General features: G+C 33.1%; 1 protein-coding gene across 1 annotated transcript in view; it reads left to right on the plus strand.

The window, feature by feature from the left end:
• Positions 1-20,231, plus strand: part of LOC148311446 (uncharacterized) — a 143,626-nt gene that overhangs the window by 18,754 nt on the left and 104,641 nt on the right. Inside the window, exon 2 of the mRNA XM_088256748.1 lies at positions 3,843-3,888. The gene's annotated coding sequence lies outside the window, so the exon portion shown is untranslated. The remainder of the gene's footprint in view (positions 1-3,842; positions 3,889-20,231) is intronic.

Below are 20,231 nucleotides of genomic sequence, written 5' to 3' on the forward strand. Positions count from 1 at the left end.
AAAAGTTCAATGAGCGGCTTGATATTTATTTTTAATACATTTTATTATATTTTTAAACTTTAAAAACGATCTCCTGAAAAATCAATTTATTGATATATGACTTTGTTAAAAGGAGTAGGCGATATGTGATAATTTCATTAAAGAGAAATAAAAAATACGTTTAATACTCACAAAATTTTGAGTGTCTCTAAATCCTTGTTCACAAATCTAGGTTTCTCCACTTAGGGTTTTTTTTTACATTTGACATCTCAACATGTTACAAATGTTTTTACAAAAAATAATTTTATAAACGTTTGTACTTATAATATTAAAATTATAAACGCAGTTCTCTTCAATAAAGAGACTGAGATCGTGTGCTTGGAGAGGGACTTACACTTGTTGGTTATGTTTGTTGGTAATACTAACTAACTAACTAACTAACCATCACGCCGCTTCTCCGCAGGGGTAGGCAGAGAGAATAGAGCGCCACACCACTCTGTCCTTGCAAACATTCTTCGCCTCTTCCACGTTCATGCATCTCCTCATACATACCCGCCGATTGTTACGACTCCTGACCACTTTCAAGTATTTGGCATACCTGATCGTGCCATGTTTTACTCGGTCTTCCTCTGCTTCTTTTCCCGCTAACATTCGCCTCATAAATTTGTTTTACCGTTCTTTCCTCACTCATTCGTTCTACATGTCCAAACCATCTCAACACACCTTTCTCAATTTTATCGATAATGCTTATCTCGGCTTTGCATTCCTTCCTTATTTCACTATTCGTACATCTATCATACATCGTTTTGTCGCACATTCTTCTGAGAGATCGCATTTCGACTGCATTCAGTCTACTTTCATCCTTCTTTTGCCAACTCCATGTTTCACTTCCATACATTAGAGTTGGAACCAGGACTCCGTTGTGCACTGCCAGTTTAGCTTCCGCTGATAGGTATATAATAAATATTAAAAAAAAGATTTTTTAAAAACAAAACTGACTAATCGTTAATTAATTCGGCTAATGGATTTGTAAAAATCTATCAATTTTTATTTTTTTATTTTTTTTACAACATTTTTAGTATGTCCGAATACTTGTTCACAACATCTGGATTATCTCCAATTACAGGAGCTATTTTCATATTGTCAATAATGGGTAGAATTGTTGAATGTTACACGTGTGAATGTTAAAGTGATTAAACCAGCCTATGACGGTCGTCAGCCCCGAAAATGCCCAGACTTTCATATTCTTATTCATCTTTGATGAGATGTCAAAAAATAATATTTTAATTTTTACTTTATAACTATCACTTTTTCTTAAAATCTATTGTGACACGTGTTTCGGTGCATTTCAGATCATTTGTATGATAGAATCACTAGTGCAATATGCTATCGAGGCCGTCATTATTCTTAGGCCTTTGTCTCTTGCGCAAGCGTTCATTGAGATATAAATATTATGCATCCGCGCAATGCACTTTCATCAGCTGCGGTCTAAAAATGTCTCCAAACAATGGTCCGTGCGCGATCACATATTATGGGAGCCATTGCTAGGCCGCCGAGTAATAGTATGGAAATCAGTCGCAAGAGAGAGCACATGTGATCGCTCGAGACGGTTTTTGTTTTTTTACTAAGTAGCTTATTACTCGAGAAGGCACTGGAATAGGTCAACGCGAAACTTGATTGCTCAACAAGATGAATGGAAAATAGACGTTTTATAAATATACGTGAATGTATGTTATTCTCAATATTATTAATATTTAAAGCATTTACTTTGTGGTTAGTCATTTTTACTTATTTATTTTTTTACAAAAATGTTAATAAAATGAGTATATAACCACTCACCGAGATTTTTACGTCTACCGGTTTCGAGACGTACCCGTCTCTTCGTCAGGACAATCACTAGCACAGCATGCAAACAATACTACCCTTCACCACCATAGCACCATTTTCACACTCAAAACTACACAAAATGTCTAACACATGCGATTTTTGGTCGACCCGAAGACCAGTGCATGTTGCGTGTTGGTCTTCGGGTCACTACACATGCACTATAGTGCATGTTGGTCTTCGGGTCGACCAAAAATCGCATGTGTTAGACATTTTGTGTAGTTTTGAGTGTGTAAATGGTGCTATGGTGGTGAAGGGTAGTATTGTTTGCATGCTGTGCTAGTGATTGTCCTGACGAAGAGACGGGTACGTCTCGAAACCGGTAGACGTAAAAATCTCGGTGAGTGGTTATATACTAATTTTATTAACATTTTTGTAAAAAAATAAATAAGTGAATGTATGTATTTAGAAAGCATCGGTTTTATCATAACATTTTAATATTAAATTATTAACTAATGTGTACAGGCAACTAGCCGTAACTCAATTTGCGGCTGTTTGGCTAAACACGGCTCAAAGCATTCTTATATCTGGCCTCTATCTTATACAATCACAGATTTGCTCTATCTCTTTCCTTTACCGAGATATTCACTTTCCAAATAGCCGCAAAATTGTATTCATTTGATACATGTGTTGGCAAAAAGCATCATTTTAAGTTAACAAGAAACTCGTTTATCTCAAAATTACTGTTTTTAACTAGCGACTGTTTGCCTTTGCACATTAGTCAAAACAGGATAATGCAATATAAAGTAAAATGTGTTCTAATGTCAGTTTTGTTTTAAATTTAAGTTTTACTTATAAAATTTTGAGTGTTTCCAAATACTTGTTCACAAATCTGGATTAAACCAGCCTATGACCGGTCATACGCCCTGTAAATACCCAGACTTCCGTATTCTTCTTCATCTATGTTAAAATGTCAAAAAAATGTAAAAATAACTCCCTAGTGGTTAAATCCAAATTTGTGAACTAGTACATATTTGGACACACCAAAATGTTGTATATTATTTGTTACTTGGCGAGTATGTGCGATATTTTTCATTGAATTTTTACATATAATTGTAAAAAATAACATGTTTATAATTATGGAATCGAACCCGGGACCTCCAGAACGGTAGCCGAGCGTGCTGACCATTACACTACGGAGGCAGACAAATGTCCGCCTCCGTAGTGTAATGGTCAGCACGCTCGGCTACCGTTCTGGAGGTCCCGGGTTCGATTCCCAAGGGGGGTAAAAATAAATATTAGTGATTTTTTCACTGTCATATTTATTCAATATTACCCTGGACTGGTACCTGAAGCGGAGGGCTGATCACCTTTCCTTCATGTGTAAACGATCAAGATAACACTGCGTTTATATGACGCAGTGCCCTATGCACCATTAGGGTGCGGATAAGGGTTTTATTATTATTATTATTATAAATATGAATAAAAATCAACATTTGAAGCACAAACTTCGTTATTATCCATTTTAAAGCTTGTGAAATGACCAACAATAATCCAATTACAGATGGCTATTGTGAACTCAATCACGGAACGTCATGTGTTGATCATATGTATATTACAAAATTTGAGTAGTGTGGTTGTCAATCATGGGTAGACGAGTGAATATTGCACGTGTTAACATAACCAGCCCATGACAAATTGTAAGCTCTTTAAATACCCACACTTCGATATTATTCTTCATCTTTGTTGAGATGTCAAGAAGGTAAAATAATATGCATTTTTGGTCGCTCGTTCACGACATCAACGTCACAACTCAAAATTCCTTTACCTCGATTCCTCATACAAACGTTATGCAAATCTTTAGATTACATCGCAGTCTTTTTTTTATCTGACGTCATCACATTGTAACTGGCAAAATAATTTACATTTTTTCCTCTGAGGAAGTAATGACCGACGTTCATTATTTTCCTCTTATGAATATTAAGGTATTCGATTTTTTACAGCAGTGTTTAAAGTTCATGTGTTGTTTTTTTTTCTAGGTTTTTAAGGATTCGTTGAACAGCTTTGTAAGAAAACTCCTAAAAGGTAAGACATTATTTCTATTATTTCGTAAAACTTATTCAACTTTTTGTTTTTTATTTTTTATTTAACTCAACCTTAAATATGTCTTTAAAGATATCGGTTCTTTTTATCGGACATATCTTTCTATGTTCGACTATCACCTTTTCCTTCATGCTATTAACGATCAAGATGACACTATGTCGATAAGATGCAGTGCCCTATGCAACACTGCATGCGGAAAAGGATTAGAAAAAGAAGACAAAGACTCTACCCATTTTCGCATTCAAAATTTTACACAAATTTTGACTTTACGTACCAATACCAGCGAATTCTTCGCTTGGGATTTAGTGCACAATGGAGTCCTGGTTCCAACCCTAATGTGTGGAAGTGAAGCATGGAGTTGAAAAAAGAAGGTTGAACGTGTTGAATGCAGTCGAAATGCGATCTCTCAAACGAATGTGCGGCAAAACGATATATGCGAATGGTGCTATAAGGAAAGAACGCATGCCTGAGATAAGCTTTATCGATAAAATTAAGTAAGGTGTGTTGAGTTGGTTTGGGTATGAAATAACAGTAAAAAACATCAGGCGAAATTTAGTTGGAAATAGCAGTAGAGGAAAACCGAGAAAAACTTGGCATGATCAAGTATTTCAAATACTAGGGCGTGGTCAGTCGGAATATTCGGCGAGTATGCATGAGGAGGTTCATGAATGTGGAAGAGGCGAAGATGGTTTGAAAAGACATATTGGTATTGCGTTTATTCTCTCTGCCTACCCCTGCGGGGAAGCGGTGTGATGGTGACTTTTTTTAAGGGTTTATTGACTTTTTCACATCTTTATTTTTTTCATTTAAGAAAAGTCTGTACGGGTGGTTTGATTTGCCCCTTATATTTTATTTATTAATTTGCCCGTATTAAACTTCATCATCAAATCGGCTGTCCAAATTTAAAACACAGTAAGGGACAATATTTTTGCAGTAGGTTTTTTTTTGCATATTTGGACTAAGTAGAATCTACTTAGTACAAAAATGCAAAAAAAACCTACTACAAAAAATTGTCCCTTACTGTGTTTTGAGTTTGGACAGCCGAAATATCCTTGTGTCCTTATTTGGGATATTTATTGCGGGTCGGTATGATGTTTAATTAATTCAAAATTTAACCCTCATTCTGCCCCGGGCCTTGCAAAACTCGTACCACTTTCAAATGATGATAATGTAACTTGGCAGAAGTCTGCGAGCGACAATGGAAATTAATTTGGATAACTAATAATACTTATCACGAGTCCTAACTCCTGGCCGTGTAACTTGTAAGCTAGGAAGTGTAAATTGGTGTAACTTTGATGCTGTCCTTGAAGATCACTGGTATTCTACCTTTATCTCTCCGGCCTGTACTTTTTTAATGCCGCATTTTTTTACAACATTTTGAGTTTGTCCAAATACTTATCTCTTATTAAAGGAGTTATATGTCCCAAGAAGACGACACGCGTCACTAATTAACATATACATAAATAAATGTAGAATTCAATCAAATAAACCTTGTTTTATTTTGGATATATTACCCAACAATTCAATATGGAATTCTACCAACTGTCTGCAGTTACAATAAATAAGTTATTTTTCGTATTATCTCATTAAAGATGAAGAAAAACATGGAAGTCTGGGCATTTACGGGGCTGACGACCGTCATATGCTGGTGATCACTTTAGACACGTGTAACATTCATCGATTTCATTCCAAGAATGTGAGTAGTGTGCTTGTCAATAATGGGTAGAATTGGTGAATGTTACACGTGTGTAAAGTGATCACTTAACCAGAATTTCACAGTCGTCAGCCCCGCATATGCCCAGACTTCTATATTCTTCTTCATCTATGTTGAGATGTCAAAAAACAATGTAGGAAATTGCTTCTTATCTGCGATCAGCGTACAAAGAAAGGCTACACAATCAGGACATCATGGTATATTAAATTCCTAATCAAATATTTGGACAAGCTCCATTCCGTTATGAATGTATAATGATAAACTGTAAGGGTAGAAGGGGGAGGGGGTAGGTCTCCGTAGACTAAAGAGACAAAAGGCAAATGAAATATTTCAGAATCTGTTGTCACAGTTCTGAACAAGAATGAGTAATCTTAATCCTTTCCACTCTGACCATTTTTTCTCATAACTGATGAGCTACTGGTTTAAGTGATCACATATCTAAATAATTTTATCATGTTATACCACAAAGTAAATGCCAAAACATAAAATAATAATACAAATCTGTGCTTTCGTTTTTCTTTCTTTTCCATTTCACCAGACTGAGCCACATGTACGCGTAGCCGGGTACGGCTAGCTAAAACAAATATTTTCTTATGTAAAAAAAATATATGGAATAAAAATTTGCTAAAGGAGTGTTTTTGCAGATACGACATTGTTTAGTTTTGGGTCCGAAATGACTATTATTATTCAAATGCCTTACGCAGGCCCTGGATATGATATTGGCTTAGGCAGGCAGCACATGCGTGTTACATATTCTCATTCGTAATTCTCTACGTGTAAAACTCGTACAAATACTGCCAATTTGGAATATTTTTTGCCCCTAAAAAAAAAGGCTGTGCTTTGTAGTTTTGTATGGGGTTTGTGCGTTCGGAATTTCGGAAGAGGAAAACGCCGCCGGAAGACTCGCGTGTGCTGGCTACCTTACGTTTGTAATTTTAGCAAGCTTAGCACGGAAATTCTGTTTATCTTTAGTTTCCAGAAGATGTTTTGTTTTCGCCGTATGGCTAAAATTAAGTACATACACATCTACTTCATGCGCCAAACATAAATGTATGTATGGTGTGTGTTTTTTTATAAGCCATTAATAATATATTATTAGATTAAAACCAATATTTTTAGCTTTTCCACTTTTTTATTTGACCAGCGACCGGGTTTCGTCGTTACCGACATCATCAGACTGGTCTCATACCAGTCTGATGATGTCGGTAACGACGAAACCCGGTCGCTGGTCAAATAAAAAAGTGGAAAAGCTAAAAATATTGGTTTTAATCTAATAATAAATCAAAAATGCAATTCCATCACGAAGTGTCAGTGGATAATATAAATCCATTAATAATAAACAGTTTATAATAATAATGAATTTAAATAATTTATACTATGCTATTTTCGTAAAATACTACCCCAAAGGCGCTTCATTGTGTTTCGATTGGGGATAAGGAGATTGTGGATATTATATATATATATATATATATATATATATATATATATATATATATATATATATATATATATATATATATATATATATAAATAAATAAATATATTCATATATATGCATATTCCCTTTTTCCTCCCTCCCGTCCCTATTTCAGGTACTTTCACATATTTACAATTTACAAATGTATTCCACATTTGTAATTTTGTAAATTATAATACAGAACCATGTTTACTGACTTCGTACCTCAGTTGAATGGCATTGATGTCGCTCACTCCTTTCAAGAATGTCGTAAATCAAAAATCGACAATTTTCAGTTGTGCATGTTTTCGGAATGCCCAGAAAATGTACTATATCATTGCAAAAGAGGCATATTTTTAACTTAATATTAACCGCTACAGGCCAAAAAGTGATGTTTTTTGCTCTTTGAAGAATATGTATTGATTAATTATTTTTTTTAATAAACTAAATATTCTTCAAATGGAGAAAAAACCTTCAGGTTTTACTTAAAGATCCTTTGCACAGTAAAAAGTTCAATAGGTGGCTAGATATTTATTTTTAATACGTTGTGTTATATTTTTAAACTTAAAAAACGTTCTCCTGAAAAATCAAGTTTTTTGATTTATGACGTTCTTGAAAGGAGTGAGCGATGTGATAAAGCTGTGGTTGCAACAAGATTGCGCAACATGTAAACATCCTATGCGTGTACTTATTTTGTAATACAAGTACTCGTATTTGTGAACGACTTGATGTAACTATTCTGTAAAATTCTCAAACAAAATAAAATCAGACCGTGTGTCATCTCTGAACGGAGAACTTTCTGCTTCTCGTCAAACCATCTACCTGCCTGCAATGTAGTATAGTTGTAATGTAGAAATCATATAGTAATTCGAGGAGAGTACATACGAGTAAGTATTATTACAATCACCTTATTGAGTTGGCGCACTACTTGGTTCACAGCGCGTGTTGTGTTGCACAATTCGTGTCAATGAAGTATACCTACTTACTTATTATTACAATATATGAATTAGAAAATATTTACTAAATTAATGCGAATTAAATGTATGAAACTACGTACGAGTTTAAAGTACATATCGCTCACTCCTTTCAAGAACGTCATAAATCAAAAAACTTGATTTTTCAGGAGAACGTTTTTAATGTTTAAAAATATAATACAATGTATTAAAAATAAATATCATCTGTGCAACAGATCTTTTTAGGTAAAACCTGAAGGTTTATTCTCCATTTGAAAAATATTTAGTATATTTTAAAAAAATTATTAAACAATGGCTTTTCTTCAAAATGCAAAAACAACACTTTCTGCCCTGTAGCGGGTAAATATTAAGTTAAAAATATGCCTCTTTTGCTGGGATATAGTACATTTTCTGGGCATTCCGAAAACATGCACAACAGAAAATTGACAAATTTTGATTTATGACGTTCTTGAAAGGAGTGAGCGATATATATATTTCTTTTGCCTTTTTCTCTTTATTTTTACATACTAATAATTATTTGTTAGTTATTGGTGATTTATTTATTTATATATGGTTCACAAACAATGAAAAACACAATACAAGAAATGAAATACAGTGCAATGCAAATTGTTTGAATATTTTTCATCAATTAGATGAGAACACAACAAACTTACAGAAACAAATAAAGGCGCAGGTGAAATACGTAGATATATAATATAAAGAATAAAAATTTGGTTGTAAAAAAAGAGTAAAAACAATTCAATGTAATGAAAAAAAATAATGAGTAAAAATTAAAAGTGAAATTAAACTAAGCTGTATAAGGCACAAAATTCAAGACTGTATTTCAAATTGATTTCACCAATCTGGTAATACCATAGACCTCTTGTATTTTTATGAGGCGAATTTAGTTTGAAATGAAGCAGAGGAAGACCGAGGAAAACTTGGCACAATCAAGTATGTTAAATACTTGAAAGCGGCCGGGTCAGGAGTCGTAATAATCGTCGGGTATGTATGAGGAGATGCATGAATGTGGAAGAGGCGAAGAATGTTTGCAAAGACAGAGTGTTGTGGCGTTCGATTCTCTCTGCCTACCCCTGCGGGGAAGCGGCGTGATGGTTAGTTAGTTAGTTGATTTTTCTCAATGCCATCATTAAAAATGTCGATTTGACATTATCAGTATTTTCTAAATTATTATTCAACCTTAGCATCCTATAGTGATATAAGGAAAGAAACCGCTCTTACTTCTCGATCACTCCCGAAACGATTTCGTTGGGGTATTATTGTCTTGTCCGCCTCCCTATTGTAATGGTCAGCATGCTCGGCTACCGTTCTGGAGGTCCCGGGTTCGATTCCCAGGGGGATTTAATAAATATAAGTGATTTTTTCACTCTAATATTTATTCAATATTACACTGGACTGGTACCTGAAGTGGAGGGCTGATCACCTTTCCTTCATGTGTAAACGATCAAGATAACACTGCGTTTATATGAAGCAGTGCCCTATGCACCATTGGGGTGCGGTAAGGGTTTTATTATTATTATTTATTATTATTGTACCGCATATTACTGTTCTGTATTAAAATATCGTCGCTGTGTAAACTATAATTTTACATACTCTAAATTGTTAGACGTCCCAAAATAACTCGAGGAATAACAAACAGAATACGTGCCGAATATATCAATACTATGTGCTTGCAATGATATTCTACGCATTCGAAGAGGTGAAGAGTTATACGTGTATCGACTTGATATGAACCATTCATCGTTCTTTTTATATGTCGCTCACTCCTTTCAAGAACGTCATAAATCAAAAATCGTCAAGTTTCAGTTGTGCATGTTTTCGGAATGCCCAAAAAATGTACTATATCCCAGCAAAAGCGGCATATTTTTAACATAATATTTACCCGCTACAGGGCAGAAAGCGTTGTTTTTGCATTTTGAAGAAAAGGTGTTTTTTAATATATTTTTTAAATATACTCAATATTTTTCAAATGGAGAAAAAACCTTCAGGTTTTACCTAAAAAGATCTGTTACACAGTAAAAAATTCAGTAAGTGGCTTGATATTTATTTTTATTACATTGTATTATATATCAAAACTTTAAAAACGTTCTACTGAAAAATCAAGTTTTTTGATTTATGACGTTCTTGAAAGGAGTGAGCGATGTACGAAAGATGAAAGTCTGAATATTCTTAGAGTTCACGACACGGCATTTGGCTGGCTTAAGCGATCACTTTATACACCTGTGAAACGTTCACCATTCTGCCCATTGTTGAACATCCTGGCAATCATGGGTACAGGGAAAATTGTCAACCTACTAAGATTACAGAAAGGTCGTTTCATCTTGAGTGCCCACAGTGAATTGTAAACAAAAAATTATAACATGCGACGGAATGATATATCGCTCACTCCTTTCAAGAACGTCATAAATCAAAAATCGACAATTTTCAGCTATGCATGTTTTCGGAATGCCCACAAAATGTGCTATATCCCGGCAAAAACGGCATATTTTAAACTTAATATTTACCCGCTACAGGGCAGAAAGTGTTGTTTTTTCATTTTGAAGAAAAGGCATTGTTTAATTATTTTTTTGAAATATATTAAATATTTTTGAAATGGAGAAAAAACCGTCAGGTTTTACCAAAAAAGATCTATTGGCTTGATATTTATTTTTAAAACATTGTATTATATTTTTAAACTTTAAAAACATTCTCCTGAAAAACCAAGTTTTTTGATTTATGACGTTCTTGAAAGGAGTGAGCGATATGACAGAGACAGAATGATTTCCGCCATTTTGATGTGCGACCGAAAACCGACGATGAACGGATCGCCGAGAGATATATCGCTGACAAGAGACACTATAGACCAGTGGTAGCAAACTTATTAGCCAAAGAGCCAAACATGTACATTAAACGATTAAAAAATTATTTATAGCCAAATCTGTTTGCATATTATTTTTTGACATCTCATCAAAGATGAAGAAGAATATGGAAGTCTGGGCATTTACGGGGCTGACGACCGTCATAGGCTGGTTTAAGTGATCACTTTACACACGTGTAACATTCACCAATTCTACCCATTATTGACAACCACACTACTCAAATTCTTGGAAGTTCTATATATGAACCAATTTAGAAACTTTGTTCTTGAATCACTAGAACTTCACTAGAGACATCTATTGGTGAGGTAAAGAATCTTTTTACTAAGCAGAAACACTTATATTAGTATGTGAGGTCCGAATCCTGTATTACAATCACTCACATGAGAAACGCCAGAAAATACCATTTTCATTTTCAATAATTTAAGCTTTTAATTTGACCAGATAATTTATTTACAATATTTTGTGTGTGTGCAAATACTTGTCCACAAAATCTGGATTATCTCTAATTACAGGAGTTATTTTCATATTATTTTTTGTCAAAAATTAATACGAAAATAACTCCTGTATTTGGAGATAATCCAGATTTTGTGAACAAGTATTTAGACACACTCAAAATGTTGTAAATCTGTTTGCAATTTTAGTAAACCTTTATTATAATGTAGACCTTTATTAAATTACGAATGCATCCAATAAAACTTGATTACATGCTTAATACGGATTTTATTCATTGATGAATAATCTTTCGAAAGTAAGATATCCATAAGAACACTTTTTATCGCGAATAATATCCTCGCATCTCCTTTGAAACTTTGATCAAGTCACGTTTGCATGTCGTTATTTTTAGCACGTTTCGAGGTTCTCATCAATAAGACCATTTCTCAGTTTACTTTTAATAAGGTTCGGGCTTGAAAAAAATTGTTTGCATGAATACGTAGAGTCGAAGAGCCTTCCCGCGGATATTTTTCGTGCTGGAACTACACTTTGCCAACCTGTGCTTTAGACCAGTGCTCCGCAACCGGTGTGCCGTGAGCCGGATACAGGTGTGCCGCTATCAAATTCAATGTAAATGACATTTTATGATTACGAATTATTTTCCATAATACGAATACAACATTTCGTGATGACAAATTAATTTTCATAATACGAATACAACATTTTATGATGACAAATTATTTTTCATAATACAAATATAACATTTTATGATGACAAATTATTTTTCATAATACAAATATAACATTTTATGATGACAAATTATTTTTCATAATATTGTCTGTTTTTCAAAATGTAGGATATAATAATTCTCTCTCAACCCTTATCCGCACCCCAATGGTGCATAGGGCACTGCATCATATAAACGCAGTATTATCATGATGGTTAACACATGAAGGAAAGGTGATTAGCCCTCCGCTTCGGGTACCAGGCCAGGGTAGTATTGAATAAATATTAGACTGAAAAAATCATTTATATTTATTTCACCCCCCCCCCCCCTGGAAATCGAACACGGGATCTCCAAAACGGTAGCTGAGCGTACTGACCATTACACTACGGAGGCGGATAATTTTTATTTTTTATTTTGAATTCTTTTCCATGACATAAATTCTAATACAAAAAAATATGAATAAAATATAAATATGAATACAAAAAAAGATCCCACAAAGGCACGGCCTGTGTGTGGGTATACAATATAATTTATTCATAGTAAAGGGTATAAGGGTATAGGTATTATAAATAATACCTATACCCTTATACAATCATTATAATAATTACTACTATCAAATATTTTTTCAATGGTCTCTGTACTTTAGCTTTTAGTGTGCCGCGGAATTCTCGGAAGAATTTAATTGTGTCGTAGATGAGAAAAGGTTGCAGAGCACTGCTTTAGACAATACCAAAATATAGAGACAAAACGGATTCTGCGTCATATGCATTCTTGAAAACATTTGCCACTCTATATGTAGAAGCAATAACGTATCAAGTATGTGGAGATATAAAAATACCACAATGTAACTTGTTTCTCGACTTTGGCCGATATCTCGTTACAGTGGAACCTCTCATAACGAGTAATGTGCATAACGACCAAAAAAATGTCAAAAATTCTCCTTCAACGAGTAACATTTCGCAAAACGAGACAGAAAAGGGCGAGTCCCTTTTCACGACGTTCTCTTGTGAGCCAGGACTTCTGCGCCAGTCAAAACAAAAATGTTTCTATTAACGAGTAAGATTATAGAACGAATTTTGCTCGTTATAAGAGGTTCCACTGTATTACGTTCAAATTTAAACTATTTTTCCGATATCGATCTTAGTTCGGTCGTCAGTCTTAGATCGAGAAAATTCCATCGAATGACCTCACCGAGCAATAGAGATTTTTCTCGAGATAGGGACTGAAATGCCAACGTAAACTTTTGTAATGTTGATTGATCAGGGCTAAAAATTGTGGTAGGTGTGTAAATCTAGACGGGCGCCATGTTGTAGTTGGGCAGACGCTCGACTACGAAACTGGCGTCGCGGGTTCGATTCGCGCCAACTGCAAGGAAAATTGAAGAAATATTTATTTTAAACTATTGTAGCTATACTCGACCACGCTAATCAGTGCCAAAATTTGGTTGCGCAGTATGTATTTATGCGTTTTCTAGGTATATAAATATGTCGATATCATCTCAATCGGTAACCGAAAAAGTAACAGTTACTCATTAATCATTCGATAGTAAAATTATACTAGCTGTTTATGTACATATTTTAAATTTCAATGTCTGCGTTATTCCGTTCGGCCAACGCATATCGCAAAATATTATAATTCTAAGTGTGATCATAATAAGTGATAACAAATTTATTGTCTTAAATTATATCGCGCTAAACTTTTGCTAGTTTCGAAATCTATCTATATAATCTTATCTTTCTTCTTCCGCATTCTTTGTTCATATCTAAAAATAATTTCCAAATTGCTCCTATCTTGGTCCGCGTTATATATTGTTATTATTACATATCGTATAAACTATTCACTGTTCCGCACTTTAAGAAAAGTCGTGTAACTAAGCCTAATATAGAGAGAAATATATTATTTTTTGACATCTCATCAAAGAAGAAGAAGAATATGGAAGTCTGGGCATTTACGGGGCTGACGACCGTCATATGCTGGTTTAAGTGATCACTTTACACACGTGTAACATTCACAAATTCCACCCATTATAGACTACCAATTCTACCCATTTTAGACTTCCATATTCTCCTTCATCCTTGATGAGATGTTAAAAATAATATGAAAAATACTCCTATAATTGGAAATAATCCAGATTTGTGAACAAGTATTTGGACACACTCAAAATGTTGCAGAGAGAAATATATATGTATCCAATTATTTGCTAGATACTTTAATACTTTTTGCACCCCGCAAACTTTCGCTTTTTGCTGATGTTTTCTCTTTCGGAATTCCGGATGCTTGAATCTTATATGAACACCAAGCACGCGATCGTTTTTTTCTGAACGAGTTGTATTCTCATTTCACCGGTCCGCCCTCAAGATTGGCGATTTTTATTATTATGGCAATTTTCACTTTGTCTGCAGCCGCTCTAAGCTGTGACTAAGTGCTATAATAGATCTGCTATCTCAAGTAAGGATATAGTCTTCTTCCTGTGCTGCATTTTTCACTGAACGGAATTCATGCTTTCGGAATTTGAAAGCTGAAAACATAAGCCAAAAAACGCAAACAGAAAACGCCCGTGTCCAGGCAGGCTAAAACTCTATTACTTATTACTTTTTACTCGTAGACTGTTGTGGAATATCAAATTTATATTTTTATTAAAATTTTATGTAAAAATAAAATGTTATGTATCGCCTCATACGATGAGAAAATGAAAATGAAAACTGCCTACGTTTGGGGCAGAATTATCTTTAAACCCAAGTAACATTTATATTTATTGTATTTTATAAAATTAAACACCTTCGTTTTAACCAATTTCTTATTATTACTTAGTACACTTTTTAACCTACCGGTTTCGACAGGAACCTTATCATCATCAGGGTTTATTAAATTCTAAAACATTAAAAAACTCAATTATATTCTTATACCAAAAAACCGGTAGGTTAAAAAGTGTACTAATCATAAAAAAAAGTGGTTAAAACAAGGGTGTTTAATTTTATAAAGTTTATAAAATGTGCCACAAAGTATCTGCGAAAAACATTCAAGAAATTTATTATATTTTTCACTCAAATATTTATTCAAGTATTCTCTAATATTAATTCCCTTCATGTGTTAAGGATCATGGTATCACTCCGTTTATATGATGCAGTGCCCTATGCACAATAGGGGTGCGGATAAGGGTTTAAATATATTTAACTTATTTTTATTAAAACGTTATTTTATTATTGAAAAAATATTTTCCTTTGAAATAGATGTTTTTATAAAAAACTGTTATTGAAAAGTGAGGAGTTAAAAAATATCATTATATGTATATACTAAAAAAAACAAATAAAAAAAATGCGCGGAGCGAAAAAACACGTATGTACTTGAGAGTTCATCTCAATAGTATTTATTCGTAAAATCAACGAGTATTTATATGAAATGGGTGTAAACAATGGAAATTTCCTAATTCTTTTTTCTAATCTTGCACTGCCAGTAATTGGTACACTGCCAATAATCGGTCGTGTCACCCTATAAATTACAATAACGCTAGTCAATCCAGCGCAGCTTGCTTACGAACGGTATGGAGAATGGAAATACGTATTGAAAATAGAACCTGTCTTAGCGAAATCCGCGCGCGTTTTCGTTTATAATTTTGTACCTGCTTGCATAATATTTTTTTTTGTTTTATAAATTGTAATATATTTATACCTTGTACGCCAAACTACATTCGCTAATATTATATGGCGCCGCTTGATGTAACGGATCTATAAAAAAAACAGTAATAATAATTAGTTTTAACCAGTTTTAGAAGATAAAAAGTAATGTACTGTTGTACGGCATTTGAAGTCGATATGAACACAACTTATGACATACAATGTATAAATAGACTGTATTTTTTTTCGATCATTGGAATCGCTTTGCAAACTTTTCATCGAAATGTGTTTAGTAATTATGCAGTACTTAAATGTATTATGAAATTATCTTTGAAGAATGTAAATTTAACGGTCTTCAAAATGCCACTATTTTTTTATTACATCAGATTCTCACTCTTCCAACCCTTATCCGCACCCAATGGTGCATAACTAAACTGGCCATTTATTTTTGTTTTCAAAACGGGACATCTACCATTTTTTACGTAATAGCATGTGTTTTCAAGAAAACACGTATTTTTTTATGTATTAATAAAAAGAAAAGGAATTTTGATGAAGAAAATAAGAGGAATCAATTATATAAATATGAAAAAATTCTGTTGTTTTATTATTTATATAAAGAGTCGGCAGTCTTTATATAAATTAGTTAGTCTTTGCACATGACTCACCAGCCACCTGCTATAGCCATATGCACCGAAATCAAGCTAGGATTTGTTCAGCAAAGTTTTATGAAACGGCTATTCTACAAACTATCGTCGTTTTTATCCACTTTTTTTTTAAATTGTTACCTTGTGTTGCTCTTTTTTTGAAAACGGGACATTTCGACGTCCTGAAACTTCACTTGGGGACAACGGGGCAGGCTATTCAAAATCGGGACGGTCCCGTTCAAAACGGGACGTATGGTCACTTTATGCATAACATACTGCATCTTATTGATGTAGTGTTATTTTGATGATTTCAAATTAAAAATCCTTTTACTACTCTCATTAATTCCTCTCCTTTCAAATTCTATTCAATGCAAATTATATTTTTATACCATACCCTAAGCCTTTTACTAAGCCCTTCCCTAAGCCTTACCCTAAGCCCTTCCTCACACTCACACTGCCACTCTTTTTTGTACATTTTTTTTATCTCTTAATGTTTTTAATAGTTATTATAACATAAATGTGGAATTGTTTAATTGGCTTTATTTTTATTAATGTAATGTAATGTTTATTTTTGTTCATGTAACAATTTTTTATTGTATTCTTTTTTAAATGTATAAATTAATAAATAAAAAATAAATAAAACCCTTATCCGCACCCCAATGGTGCATAGGGCACTGCTTCATATGAACGCAGTGTTATCTTGATCGTTTACACATGAAGAAAAGGTGATCAGCCCTCCGCTTCAGGTACCAGTCCAGGGTAATATTGAATAAATATTACAGTGAAAAAATCACGAATATTTATTTGACCCCCCGTGGGAATCGAACCCGGGACCTCCAGAACGGTAGCCGAGCGTGCTGACCATTACACTACGAAGGCGGACAAAAATAAATGGATAAATTAATAAATAAATAAATTAATAAATTACTTTTGTGAAAGCGAGATGATCACTCCTGCACTTTAGGGACCAGTCCAGGGTAATGCTAAATAAATATTACAGTGTAAAATCACTAAGATTTATTTTCCCCTTATCCTGGAAATCGAACCCGGGACCTCCAGCACGGTAGCTAAATACGCTAACCATTACACCACGGAGGCAGACTAATTTATACATAGCACTGTAATTTTTTTCGTCCCTTGAAATTGCTGGCATTTTGTAAAATTATATCACATTAGTTTCAACAAGTCTTTAAAATAAATGAACAACAATGTTTAGCCATACTTCATATGCAGTCATTTTAAACACAACTTATGACATACTCATTATAAATAGTAATGTAATTTTTTGACCTGGAAATTGCTTGCAATTTTTTTCATTATATCAGATTACTTTCAACAAGTCTTTAAAATAAATTAACAACAATGTATAGCTATACGGCATATGCAGTCATTTTAAACACAACTTATGACAAACCTACTCTTTACAAATAGTACTGTAATTTTTTGACCTGGAAATTGCTTGCAATTTTTTTCATTATATCAGATTAGTTTCAACAAGTCTTTAAAATAAATTAACCACAATGTATAGCTATACGGCATATGCAGTCATTTTAAACACAACTTATGACAAACCTTACTCTTTATAAATAGTACTGTAATTTTTTGACCTGGAAATTGCTTGCAATTTTTTTCATTATATCAGATTAGTTTCAACAAGTCTTTAAAATAAATTAACCACAATGTATAGCTATACGGCATATGCAGTCATTTTAAACACAACTTATGACAAACCTTACTCTTTATAAATAGTACTGTAATTTTTTGACCTGGAAATTGCTTGCAATTTTTTTCATTATATCAGATTAGTTTCAACAAGTCTTTAAAATAAATTAACCACAATGTATAGCTATACGGCATATGCAGTCATTTTAAACACAACTTATGACAAACCTTACTCTTTATAAATAGTACTGTAATTTTTTGACCTGGAAATTGCTTGCAATTTTTTTCATTATATCAGATTAGTTTCAACAAGTCTTTAAAATAAATTAACCACAATGTATAGCTATACGGCATATGCAGTCATTTTAAACACAACTTATGACAAACCTTACTCTTTATAAATAGTACTGTCATTTTTTGACCTGGAAATTGCTTGCAATTTTTTTCATTATATCAGATTAGTTTCAACAAGTCTTTAAAATAAATTAACAACAATGTATAGCTATACGGCATATGCAGTCATTTTAAACACAACATATGACAAACATACTCTTTATAAATAGTACTGTCATTTTTTGACCTGGAAATTGCTTGCAATTTTTTTCATTATATCAGATTAGTTTCAACAAGTCTTTAAAATAAATTAACAACAATGTATAGCTATACGGCATGTGCAGTCATTTTAAACACAAATTATGACATACTATTTATAAATAGTACTGTAATTTTTTTCATTACATCAGATTAGTTTCGACAAATATTAAGTAGAAATAAAAATAAAAGGTTTATACTGTCGTTATGAACCTAACTTATGAAAAAATACTTTATGGAAAGATATATATGAAGTGTTTAGTCATATTTTCTTATTTTGTTTTTACTTTATTTTTTTTTATATTTTCTTTTTTGTAAAATTTTCTCATTTTTTATATTTTCTCATTTGTTTATTTTAAATATGTTTCTTACCTTATGTTTTTCTCTATATTTGTTTTAAATATGCTTCTTATGCCTGTTTATTATGCCTGTTTATTGTTTTTATATTTTGCCATATATTAGTTTTGGTTATTTAAAAAAAAAAAAATGTAACTTTATTATTTGTGTTCTAGTCTTGTTAACCTTAATCCCATGTCCGAAAATGAGAAACAGAAATTACTCATCAGGAATATTATATGTATGTATGACTTATGTATGTAATATGTTTTGAAACATAAATAAATAAATAAACTTATGATATACTTTTTATAAATACAGTACTGTAATTTTTTTCATTATATCAGATTAGTTTTAACCAATATTTAGTAGAAATAAAAATTTAAAAAAAAAAACAATGTAAGGCTTATGTAGCCTGTCGTTATGAACACAACTAATGACGTACTATTTATAAATAGTACTGTATTTTTTTTCGACCCTGGAAACTGCTTGCAAACTTTACATTATAATGTGTTTAGTAATTATCAAATTATCTTTGAAGATTTAAATTGAATGTTCTTCGAAATGCCACTCGAATCTGAATTATGTGATTAAATCATTAATTCAGTATTTTTTTAAAATCTCTTGTATATATTTTTTCATTGATGTACAAATCCGCTCAATTAAAATGTGCATAATCAGCTCACGTTTCGTAGTGGTCAACACGTTTGTCTTCTGTTTACAAGGTCAGAGTTCGATTCTTGATTGAATATGCATAAAACGTATTTTTATAAATTAACTTGTAATTAGTAATGTTTTTGATTTTTATTTATTGTTTCGGCATTAACTTTGTGGTAAGATATGTTACAGTGATTAATTACTCATTTCTAACTAACTAACCATCACGGCGCTTTCCCGCAGGGGTAGGCAGAGAGAATCGAACGCCACACCACTCTGTCCTTGCAAACATTCTTTGCCTCTTCTACATTCATGCATCTCCTCATACATACCCGACGATTATTACGACTCCTGACCCGGCCGCTTTCAAGTATTTGACATACCTGATTGTGCCAAGTTTTCCTCGGTCGTCCTCTGCTTCTTTTTCCAACTACATTCGCCTCATAAATTTGTTTAACCGTTCTTTCTTCACTCATACGCTCCACATGTCCAAACCATCTCAACACACCTTTCTTAATTTAATCGATAATGCTTATCTCAGCCTTACATTCTTTCCTTATTTCATCATTCGAACATCTATCAAACATCGTTTTGCCACACATTCGTCTGAGGGATCGCATTTCGACTGCATTCAGTCTGCTTTCATTCTTCTTTTGCCAA

Source organism: Brachycentrus maculatus, unplaced genomic scaffold, assembly GCF_059751285.1.
Source record: "Brachycentrus maculatus isolate JH-2025_06_01 unplaced genomic scaffold, ASM5975128v1 h1tg000065l, whole genome shotgun sequence".
Taxonomy (NCBI): Eukaryota; Metazoa; Arthropoda; class Insecta; order Trichoptera; family Brachycentridae; genus Brachycentrus; species Brachycentrus maculatus.